The sequence below is a fragment of the Arachis hypogaea genome, chromosome 14, assembly GCF_003086295.3.
Source record: "Arachis hypogaea cultivar Tifrunner chromosome 14, arahy.Tifrunner.gnm2.J5K5, whole genome shotgun sequence".
Lineage (NCBI taxonomy): Eukaryota > Viridiplantae > Streptophyta > Magnoliopsida > Fabales > Fabaceae > Arachis > Arachis hypogaea.
The window spans coordinates 99,006,169-99,016,316 of NC_092049.1; the positions used below are offsets into that span (position 1 = coordinate 99,006,169).

The window sequence follows — 10,148 nt, forward strand, 5'->3', positions numbered from 1 at the left end:
GACATTCCTCTCTTAGGTTTGGATCGATGTTGCTGCACAGGTCATGGCTGGGAATTTGCTTGAATAGGTAGCCAATTTGTGTCTCAAGTTTCTTGATGGCAGCATCTTGATTCTGCATATTGGAGCGCACTTCCTCCCGGAACATTTTACTGTCTTGAACTTCCTTGCATATACGTTCAAGTAGAGTCTCAATCCTTGAGAGTCTATCTTCAGATGTTGATGAGTTGGAGTTGGAGTGATGAGAAGGGCCATTTTGGCTTTGGTGTGGATGTTGAGGTGTGTTGTTAGGTTGGTGCTGATATGATCTCTGTGTGGAATGTTGGTGGGCTGCATTGTTGTTGGGGTTGTGGCATCTCTGATCTTGGCCTTGATCTTGTTGATTTTCCCACCCAAAGTTTGGGTGGTTCCTCCAACCAGGATTATAAGTTTTGGAATATGGATCATGGTCTGCCTAGGTAAGTTTTCAATGTAGTTAGCTTGTTCTTGATCACCCTCTACCTCTGCATTTACTCCTTCTTGAATTGTTGATGAGGTGGTGATTGCTGCTACTTGGTTCCTCTCCATCTTCTTGGTAAGGTCAGCCAGCTGCTTGGTAATCAGCTTGTTCTGGGCCAGCAGTGCATCCACATTATTTAGCTCTATTACTCCTCTAGTGTTGCCTCTTTCAGAAGCATAGAAGTAGTCATTCTCGGCTACAGTCTCAATGACATCTATGGCTTCTTCAATGGTCTTCTTCTTGTTCTGAGATCCCCCAGATGAGTGGTCTACTGCCTTCTTTGATTTGTAAGAAAGACCCTCATAGAAGATGTGTAACTGCACCCATTCGTTGAACATATCTGGTGGGCACCTTCTTGTCAAGTCCTTAAACCTCTCCCATGCTTCATATAGAGTCTCACCATCTTGTTGCCTGAAGGTCTGTACCTCGGCTCTCAACCTGTTGATCTATTGAAGAGGATAGAATCTCACCAAGAATTTGTTCACCCACATCTTCCCAGGTTGTTAAACTCTCCTTCGGGAAGGATTCTAGCCATTTGGATGCTTTATCCTTGAGTGAGAAGGGAAACAAAAGCAGTCTATAGGTGTCGGGATGAACACCATTAGACTTCACAGTATCACATATCCTCAGGAATGTGGTTAGATGTTGATTGGGGTCTTCTTAGACACTTCCTCCGAATGAACAATTGTTCTGAACAAGGGTGATGAGCTGTGGCTTTAGTTCGAAGTTATTGGCATGTATGGTTAGCTTTTGAATGCTACTTCCACAGTTTCTTGGGTTTGGATTGATGTAAGAGCCCAAAACTCTTCTCTCTTGCCCAGCATGATTTGCTGGACCTTCTCTGCCATGGTTGTGAGCCTCTTCTTCATGATGATTCTCCATATTCTCATCCATGTCTGGTTCAACGTACTCTTCCTCTTCCTTAGTACCAACAATTCTCTTTCCTCTTGCTTCCCTCCTTAGTCTAAGGAAGGTCCTCTCAGGTTTGGAATCGAAGGAGGTTGAAGCCCCGCTTCTTCTACCTGTCATACAACCAACAAGGCCAAAGCAAAAGAAAGATAAAGAGTATTCTTTGTTAAAAAAAATGCTGTTAGTGTGAGTGATACAATATATCAAACAGTTAGTGGGTTAGTAAACTAAATTGTAACAACTACGAGAACACCACTAACGGGTAAGGGTAAAGGGAAGGAAATAACTAAAACTGAAAGTAAATTACTCAAACAGAATTTAAATCAAACAAAGGAAAAATGCTCAATCTAGTTATCCACCAATTTAATCATTGTTGATACAAAATCAATCCCCAGCAACGGCGCCATAAACTTGATGCACGGAAACTTGTCTCTCAACAATTTTCCCTCGGCAAGTATACCGAATTGTCGTCAAGTAAAAACTTACAATAGAGTGAGGTCGAATCCCACAGAGATTGATTGGTCAAGCAATTTTAATTGGAGGAATGTTCTAATTGAGCTAAGAAGAATTTGATTTGAGAATTGCAGGAAATTAAATGGCGGGAAAGTAAATAACAGAAAGTGTAAATGCTGGAATTAAAGTGCAAAATGTAAATGGCGGAAAGTAAATTGCAGAATCTTAAATGGGAATTTGGGGAAATGAACATAAAAGTAAATGGCAGAAAGTAAAGAGAATGGGTAAGATCAGAAATGGGGGATTCATTGGGCTCAGGAGATGTTGTATTCTCCGGATCAAGTTCATCTCCATCTCTTCCTCAATCAATGCATTCATTGATCTCCTTGGCAATCTTAAGTGATTGAATTCCAATTCCTTGGTAATTCAATCTCTCAAATCTTGATCAATAGCCAATTCCTTGGTCTAATTGCTCATGAGAAGAGATGAAGAGTGGTCACTGATTATACCACATGTATTCCCAAATCAAAGTGTTGGTAGGATTATATGTCACTATATCCATCCAAACCCCAATTTGGTCCAACATGAGAAAGCATTTCTAGCATGATCTCTTCATTCCTCTTCCAAGGTTCCGAAGAGATCCAAGTATGAATAGCTTCTTTTCCAAGACAACTACCCAATTAGATGAAGATTGAAAGCTTTCTAGTAAAATCAAGAGAAAAGAAAGAAGAAGAATAATGAAAACTATTATTGATCCATCAAATTACAACAGAACTCCCTAACCCAATGAAAGGGGTTTAGTTGTTCATAGCTCTGGGAATGGAAAGCAAAGATGGAGAATACATTCTGAAAGTAAAACTAGAAGTTGCAGAGAAAGTAAAATTATACAGAGAGTAGTTCTCCCAGTGCCCCAAAAGCTCCCTTTCTAGTTCAAAACTACTCCTATATATACTACTCTTCTGATCTTCTAGTTGGCTTTTCAAGTCTTTGGATATGGGCCTTTGAATCTTGAGTTTGAAGTAGTTTGGAATCTTCAGTGGGCTCAGCTTTACTTGCAAAGAGAGTGTGAAGTAGGCATGGTCTTTAGCTAGGACGTTAGTGGCGTTAACGTTAAGTGAAAATGTGGGTTCGAGAACGTTAGTGACGATCACCTTTTTCACTAACGTTCCTAGCCCAAGATGGTTCACGTTAACTTTAACGTTAGTGGCACTAACGTGACCACTAATGTTGCCTCTTAGTCCATCGCAAGCGTTATTGGCGTTTACCTTTGCCAATAACGTTGCTCTTAGCCACCTTTTTCTCACGTTAGAGTCCACGTTAGTATAACTAACGTGGCTCTTAACGTGGGCATGCCTTAGCCTCGAGAGCGTTAGTGACACTTACCTTTGTCACTAACGCTCCAAATGCCCCTTCTCATGTTAGTGCCTCACGTTAATTGTCTTAACGTAGCTACTAACGTTGTGGTGATAGCCATCTCCAACGTTAGTGACAAAGGTGAGTGTCACTAACGTTGGCTCATCATTCCTTCCTCCACGTTAGCAGCCAACGTGGCTCATAGTGGCTTGGTCCAACGTTAGTGACAAAGGTGAGTGTCACTAACGTTGGCGATTCCTTGCTCCTCCCACGTTAGAGTTCATGTTAATGTAGTTAACATGACTCTTAACATGGCCAATTGGGCTTAGTCCAACGTTAGTGACAAAGGTGAGTGTCACTAACGTTGGCATGGTCTTCCTTTCCACGTTAGAGTTCACGTTAACTAAGTTAACATGACTCTTAACGTGGCTAATTGCCGATTTGGAGCGTTAGTAGTGTTCACTTTTACCACTAACGCTGGAGCTCCCTTTTTCTCCACGTTAACTACCACGTTAATGTAGTTAACGTGACAATTAACGTGGGCCATGATGGTCTCGAAGGCGTTATTGGCAATCACTTTTCTCATTAACGTTGCAAGTTTATTCCCATTCCACGTTAGAGGTCACGTTAATTAGATTAACGTGGCTACTAACGTGGCTCTTCCTTGCTTCCTTTGTCCTGAAATCAAGCAAATAAAGTGCATCAAAGCTCTAATCCAAGTTATGAGACATGCATTATCCAATTTGTCATTCAATTCATGCATAATTCTCATAAAATCACATAAAATTCATAATGTTTGCTTGAATCAAGATGTAAGTGATTATCTACCCAAGACTTGCTTATTAACTAAGAAAATGCATGAAACTACCCTAAAACAGTAAAGAAAAGATCAGTGAAACGGGCCAAAATGCCTTGGCATCAATAATTCCTGAAATCACTCAACAAATACATCACGGCATCAACTGGCAATAGAAGAGGATTAAAATATGGCAATTTTGAGGCAAAATAAGCATGTTTTTCATCATGGGGCAATATTAGGAAGTGAACACAAAACCATGCATTTCTTGTGAATAAGTGTGAGAAATATTGACAAAACCCCCCAAATTCTACACAATATAAACCACAAAATTGGAGTTTATCAAATCTCCCCACACTTAAACCAAGCATGTCCTCATGATTAAAATAAAAAGACCAAAGATCATGGTGATAAAGGGTTTATGAAATGCAAACTACCTAAGTGGATGCATGCAACTAATGTAAAATTATCTACCTACTTGGTCAAGAGTAAATCTATCCTCCAAGAATACATGTGAGCATATAGGGTGAAAATAGTATGTAATTCATGAATCCTACCAAATTGAACATCACTAAGGAGTGTATATGACTTGCTAAATGAACGCTTGTGAAAGCCGGGAACAAAGAATTGAGCATCGAACCCTCACCGAAAGTGTATCCGCTCTATTCGCTCAAGTGTATAGGGTTCGTCGCTCAATCCTCTCCTAATCATACTTTCCAAGATTTGTCTTTCCTATAATCAATTAACAATTACTAAATGCATGCTTACAAGTATCATGAGGTCTTATTCATGGGTTGTAACGGGGCTAGGGTGAAGGTAAGGATGTATATGGCCAAGTGAGCTTAAATTTTGAGTCCTTGATTAACCTAGGATCCCACTAGACATATAGAACAACCTATACAACTATAATACATTACCTAGCTACCCTTGAATTTCACTTTCTTGCATACTCATGCGTTCTTTTTAATTCACACCCATATGCATTGTTTTCTTCATTACTTTGTTTTGGGGTTTCTTTGTCCCCTTTGTTGCTTATATTATTTTCTTTTATTTATTTTATTTTATTTTTTATTTTTTATTTTTTTTATATTATCCCCTTTTCTTGGGGCCTTGTGAACAGAAGTTTCAATGCATATAGTCTAATCATTCAATGCATGAATATGTTTCCAAATCCTAGAATTTTCAATTACACTACAATTACACACCTATATATCTACCCAAATTTTCCAAGTATACCCTAATTAAATGATACACATCCTAACTTACCTAAGCCAATCAAGGATCCAAATTTAGGGACATTCATGGTTTTTTGCTTAGGGTTGTTGATGTGCTCTATTTAAGAACAAAGAAGGGTTTATTATGGGCTCAAAATTGGTTAGCAATGGAAGATAAGAGGGTTAAGGCCATTTGGGGAAAAGTGACTATTGAAATGATGGCCTCAATCATGTAAATGCATTCATACACAAAGTAATGGACATATAGAATCAGACAAAGCAAGGATCACAATCATAGAGAGAGAGATATGCACACAAGAATGAAATTAATGGTTAGAAGATGTAACCATGCAATAGGCTCAAAACTTTCATGCTTGTGTTCTTAGCTCAATCACTATGTTCCAAAATACATTCTTAAAGCAAGTTTACTACAAAAATTTTCAAAAATTTGGTAGGGTAGTGATAAACCACTATTTTATGGTTTATATTGTGTTTAATTGTGTGGTTTTATCAAATCTTTACCCACTTATTCATATGATAAGCATGTATTTACAACTCCTTCCTAAAATTACTCCATGGTTGAAAACTTGCTTCCTAGAAACTTTTAATTATGTATTTTAATTCTCCTTTATTCCACTCGATGCCGTGACCCCTGTGTTAAGTGTTTCAGGCTTTATAGGGCATGAATGACTTGGAAATTGGAGAGGAAGCTTGCAAAAATGGAAGGAACACAAGAAATTAAGGAGATGACCAGCGAGAAGCGACGCGGACACATGGCTCACGCGACCGCGCGAAATGGAGAAATCGTAGTGACGCACTCGCGTGCCTGACGCGAACGCATGGATTGGAAACTGCACGAGTGACGCGAATGCGTGGACGACGCGCACGTGTGGCAAGGCAAAACGCTGGATGACGCGATCGCGTGACGTGCGCAATTTGTAGAATTTGCAGAATTCACTGGGGGTGATTTTGGGCCATATTTTGACCCAGTTTTCGGTCCAGAGAAGCAGATTAGAGCCAGGGAACATGCAGAGACCGGGGAGACATCATTCATTCCACATGATTTTGAGTTTTTAGATCTGACTTTACTCCTTCTCTAGGTTTTCTCTCTACACATTCATAGTTCTTAGGATTTTGTTTTTATCGCTTTTTGGATTGGGATATTGAGAAGAGTTATTACCTCCGCCAAGACTTCATCATTCTAGTTTGTTTTCCTTACTTGTCACTTACTCTTTCATATCCTTAATTTGTTCAAAATTACTATTGGATTATTTTTAGAATTTATTAATACAAGAACTATTTTTTTTAATTGGTCTTTTTTTATTATTATTTATCATGTCTTCCTTTATTTCCCTTTCTTATTTTGTGAAGTTTACATTCATAATGAGCGAGTAATTCCATAACTTGATTGGGAGTTGATTGAAAGGAGAACCTTAAGTCGGAATGCTCAAGAGTAAAATTGTAATTGGGTTTATTGTTGGACTGCCCTCTAGTCACTGACACTAATCCTTCCCAAGGGAGAGGATTAGAACTTGTGAATAGAAATAGACTTCCAACTTGCTTGACTATCCTCTACTTGGTAAAGGATAACTAAGCAGAACAACCCTCAATTATCAATTAATCTTGGGAGAACTCCAACAAGGATAGACTTTTCGACTAATATACTCCCGGTCAAGATTTTTATTTAAATTACATAAATTCTCTGATTTAATTTCCTGTTTATCAACTCGAAACCATTTTTGAAAACATATGATTAATAAAATAGCACATCTTTCTGCAACTCGTTGGGAGACGACCTGGGATTCATACTCCCAGTATCTTAATTCTAATTTTGTGACAACCCTTCTAAATTGATAAGCGAATTTTTGTTGATTAAGAACTGTACTTGCAACATATCTCTTATAATAATTTCTTAATCCGCCAATTTCCGCCACGTCAATTTTTGGCGCCATTGCCGGGGAGTTGCAATAGAGTGCTAAGATATTGATTGGAATTTATTTATTTGCATTTTATTATATTTTGTTACTATGAGCTGCATGTTTCTTTCATTAAATGACGCGTTCACTTCCTGATCTAATCTTGCCAGTATTTGATCCTGAGATTGAAAGAACTATTTCACATATACAGCAAGCTGGGCGTCGGTTAGTCCTCTCCGAGGGCAAATCTGAAACGTCACTTGAGGAAGAAACGAGCTTCTTTTCTACTGATTCAGTTGATTTACGTGCAGGCGACATGGCAGCACCTAGGAGAGTTACTATCCAGGAAGCTGGAGCCCCTAATTTTACACTGCAACCGTTTCAAGCGCATCACCCAGCGGTGGCTGTAGATTTTGAACTCAAGACTGCACTACTCAACTTGATGCCTAAGTTTCATGGCTTACCTGCTCAAGAGCCTATCAAGCACCTTAGGGATTTCCAGGAAGCCTGTTCTACTGTCAGGCGTGATGGTGCAGATGAAACTTCTATTTTGTTAAAAGCCTTCCCATTCTCTCTTGAGGGAAAGGCGAGAGAGTGGTACTACACTCAACCCGCAACAACTGTTTCTAACTGGGATATGCTTAGAAGAGAATTTTTGGAAAAATTCTTTCCAGCTAAAGTTACTAATAAACTGAGGAAAGACATTTCCATGATTGTTCAAGACGAATCCGAGACTCTCTACGAATACTGGGAGCGCTTCAACAATCTTCTGGAAGCATGTCCCCACCATATGATTGATAAGATAGTGTTTCTCGGCTACGTCACACAGGGCATGAGGCCTCAAGATAAGACCACATTGGAAAGTGCTAGCAATGGGTCTATAAAAAAGTACAAGACCACTGATGAGGCATGGCAATTGATCAGCGACTTAGCTAAATCTACTCGGAATCACAAGCAGAAACAAATCCGGTCAAAGTTGTTGCAGAGGTATCTTCTAGCAAAGAGACTACTGTTCTGACTCAGAGTATATGTGAAATGACCAACTTACTGAGGCAGATGCAATTAAGTCAACAACAAGCTCAGCAAGCTCAACCTTCTCCACCACAGCAAAGCCAACAGTTGGTTCAACAAAGAGTATGCGGAATCTGTGCTGATTATAGTCATTATACTGATGAATGTCCGCAGCTCCAATAGGAAGACAATACTGTGGCAGCCACTCATAACTTTTATGACCGCCCCAATCAAGGGTACAATCAAGGTGGCAGCTACAACCATGGGTGGCAGGACAATTTCAACCAAGGTTGGAGAGATAATTCTAACCAGGGCTGGAGGGACAACAATAACAGAGGAGGCAGAGACAATCAGGGAAATCAGAGGTGGAATAATAACAACAACAGAAAGCAGAACCAGAACCAGCCTTACAGAGCACCTCTCCTGAGGCAATCCCAAGGACCACAACACAACCAACAACAAGTTCCTCAGATTACTTATTCTAATTCCTCTCCGAATGACGAGATGTTTCAATCCATTGCGCAAGGACAAAAGAACATGGAAAGTTCACTTAACGGTCTGACATCCGCTATACAAGCTCTCATCTCTCAGATGGGATCATCCAATACTTCAAACACTCAACATGCAAGCTCCAGTGGAATTCCTTCTCAACCCTTACCCAATCCAAAGGGTGGCATCAATGCCATCACCCTAAGGTCTGGAACCACACTGCAAGAGAGGAATCAGGAGGAGCCAAATCCACCAGAACACGCCCCAGCTGAAGAGGTGGTGGAAGTAGAAGATGCTGAAGAGGAAGAGGACATACAAGACATGGTTGAAGAAGAAAAAGCTCAACCACAGAAAGAAGCACCAAAGGATGCAGACGCTGCAGAAAACGCCCTCCCTATTCCATTTCCACAAATTGCAAGGAAGCCCAGAAAGCAAATGGAACTTGATCCCAAAATGGTAGAAATATTCAAAAAGGTTGAGGTAACTGTTCCCCTTTTTGATGTTATTCAGCAGGTACCTACATATGCAAAGTTTCTAAAAGATTTATGTATACATAAAGACAAAATTAATGAATTAGAAACTATTCCTTTAGGTAGTTCTATATCTGCTTTAATGGGAGGTATACCTGAAAAGTGTAGTGATCTAGGTCCATGTATGGTTAACTGTACTATTAGAGGTGTGATATTTTCTGAATGCATGTGTGATTTAGGAGCGTGTGTTAGTATAATGCCTTTGTCTATATATGATACTTTGAGGCTCCCTCCCTTAAAAAGGTCGGCAGCTCGTTTTGTGTTAGCAGATAAAAGCATTATTACAGTGGTTGGAATTGCTGAAGATGTATTAGTGAGCATTAAGGGACTCACATTTCCCATTGACTTCTATATCCTGGAAATGCCCCCAAATGACTCAAGAAGGCTATCATCAATCCTGCTTGGAAGACCATTCCTGAAGACTTCAAAGTTCAAGCTGGATGCATTTTTCAGAACTTATTCTTTTGAAATAGATGGCAGAATAGTGAAATTCAGTTTAAATGGAGCTATGAAGCACCCTCCGGATGATCATTCTATCTCCCAGTGTGACATCATAGATGAAACCGTGGCTGAAGTTCACCAGGAGGAATTAGAAGAGAAGTACATAGGACAAGGTCCAAGTGTGGGGACACTTTCTGAGGACGATGAGAGCACTTCACCATTATCACCAGCTCCAGATAATCCAAAGCCTGGTCATGAGCAGAAATTAGAATTAAAACCCCTCCCTCCACACCTCAAGTATGCTTACCTTGAGGATGAGCAAAAGTTTCCAGTAATCATTGCAAGGGAACTCACTTCCCAACAAGAAGAACAGCTACTCAGTGTGCTGAGAAAACACAAGAAAGCAATTGGATAGAGCCTAGCGGATATAGTAGGCATCAACCCTCAAGTTTGTGAGCAAAGAATATTCCTAGAAGAGGGAGAAAAGCCTGTCCGTCAACCTCAAAGAAGACTGAATTCCACCATCCTAGAAGTTGTCAA

At 39.9% G+C, this 10,148-nt stretch overlaps 1 non-coding gene across 1 annotated transcript; it reads left to right on the forward strand.

The window, feature by feature from the left end:
* Window positions 1-829: 829 nt before the first annotated feature.
* Window positions 830-936, forward strand: LOC112745855 (small nucleolar RNA R71). The gene has a single exon (XR_003173763.1). It is a non-coding gene; the product is annotated as a small nucleolar RNA R71 (small nucleolar RNA).
* The last annotated feature ends 9,212 nt before the right edge of the window (window positions 937-10,148 follow it).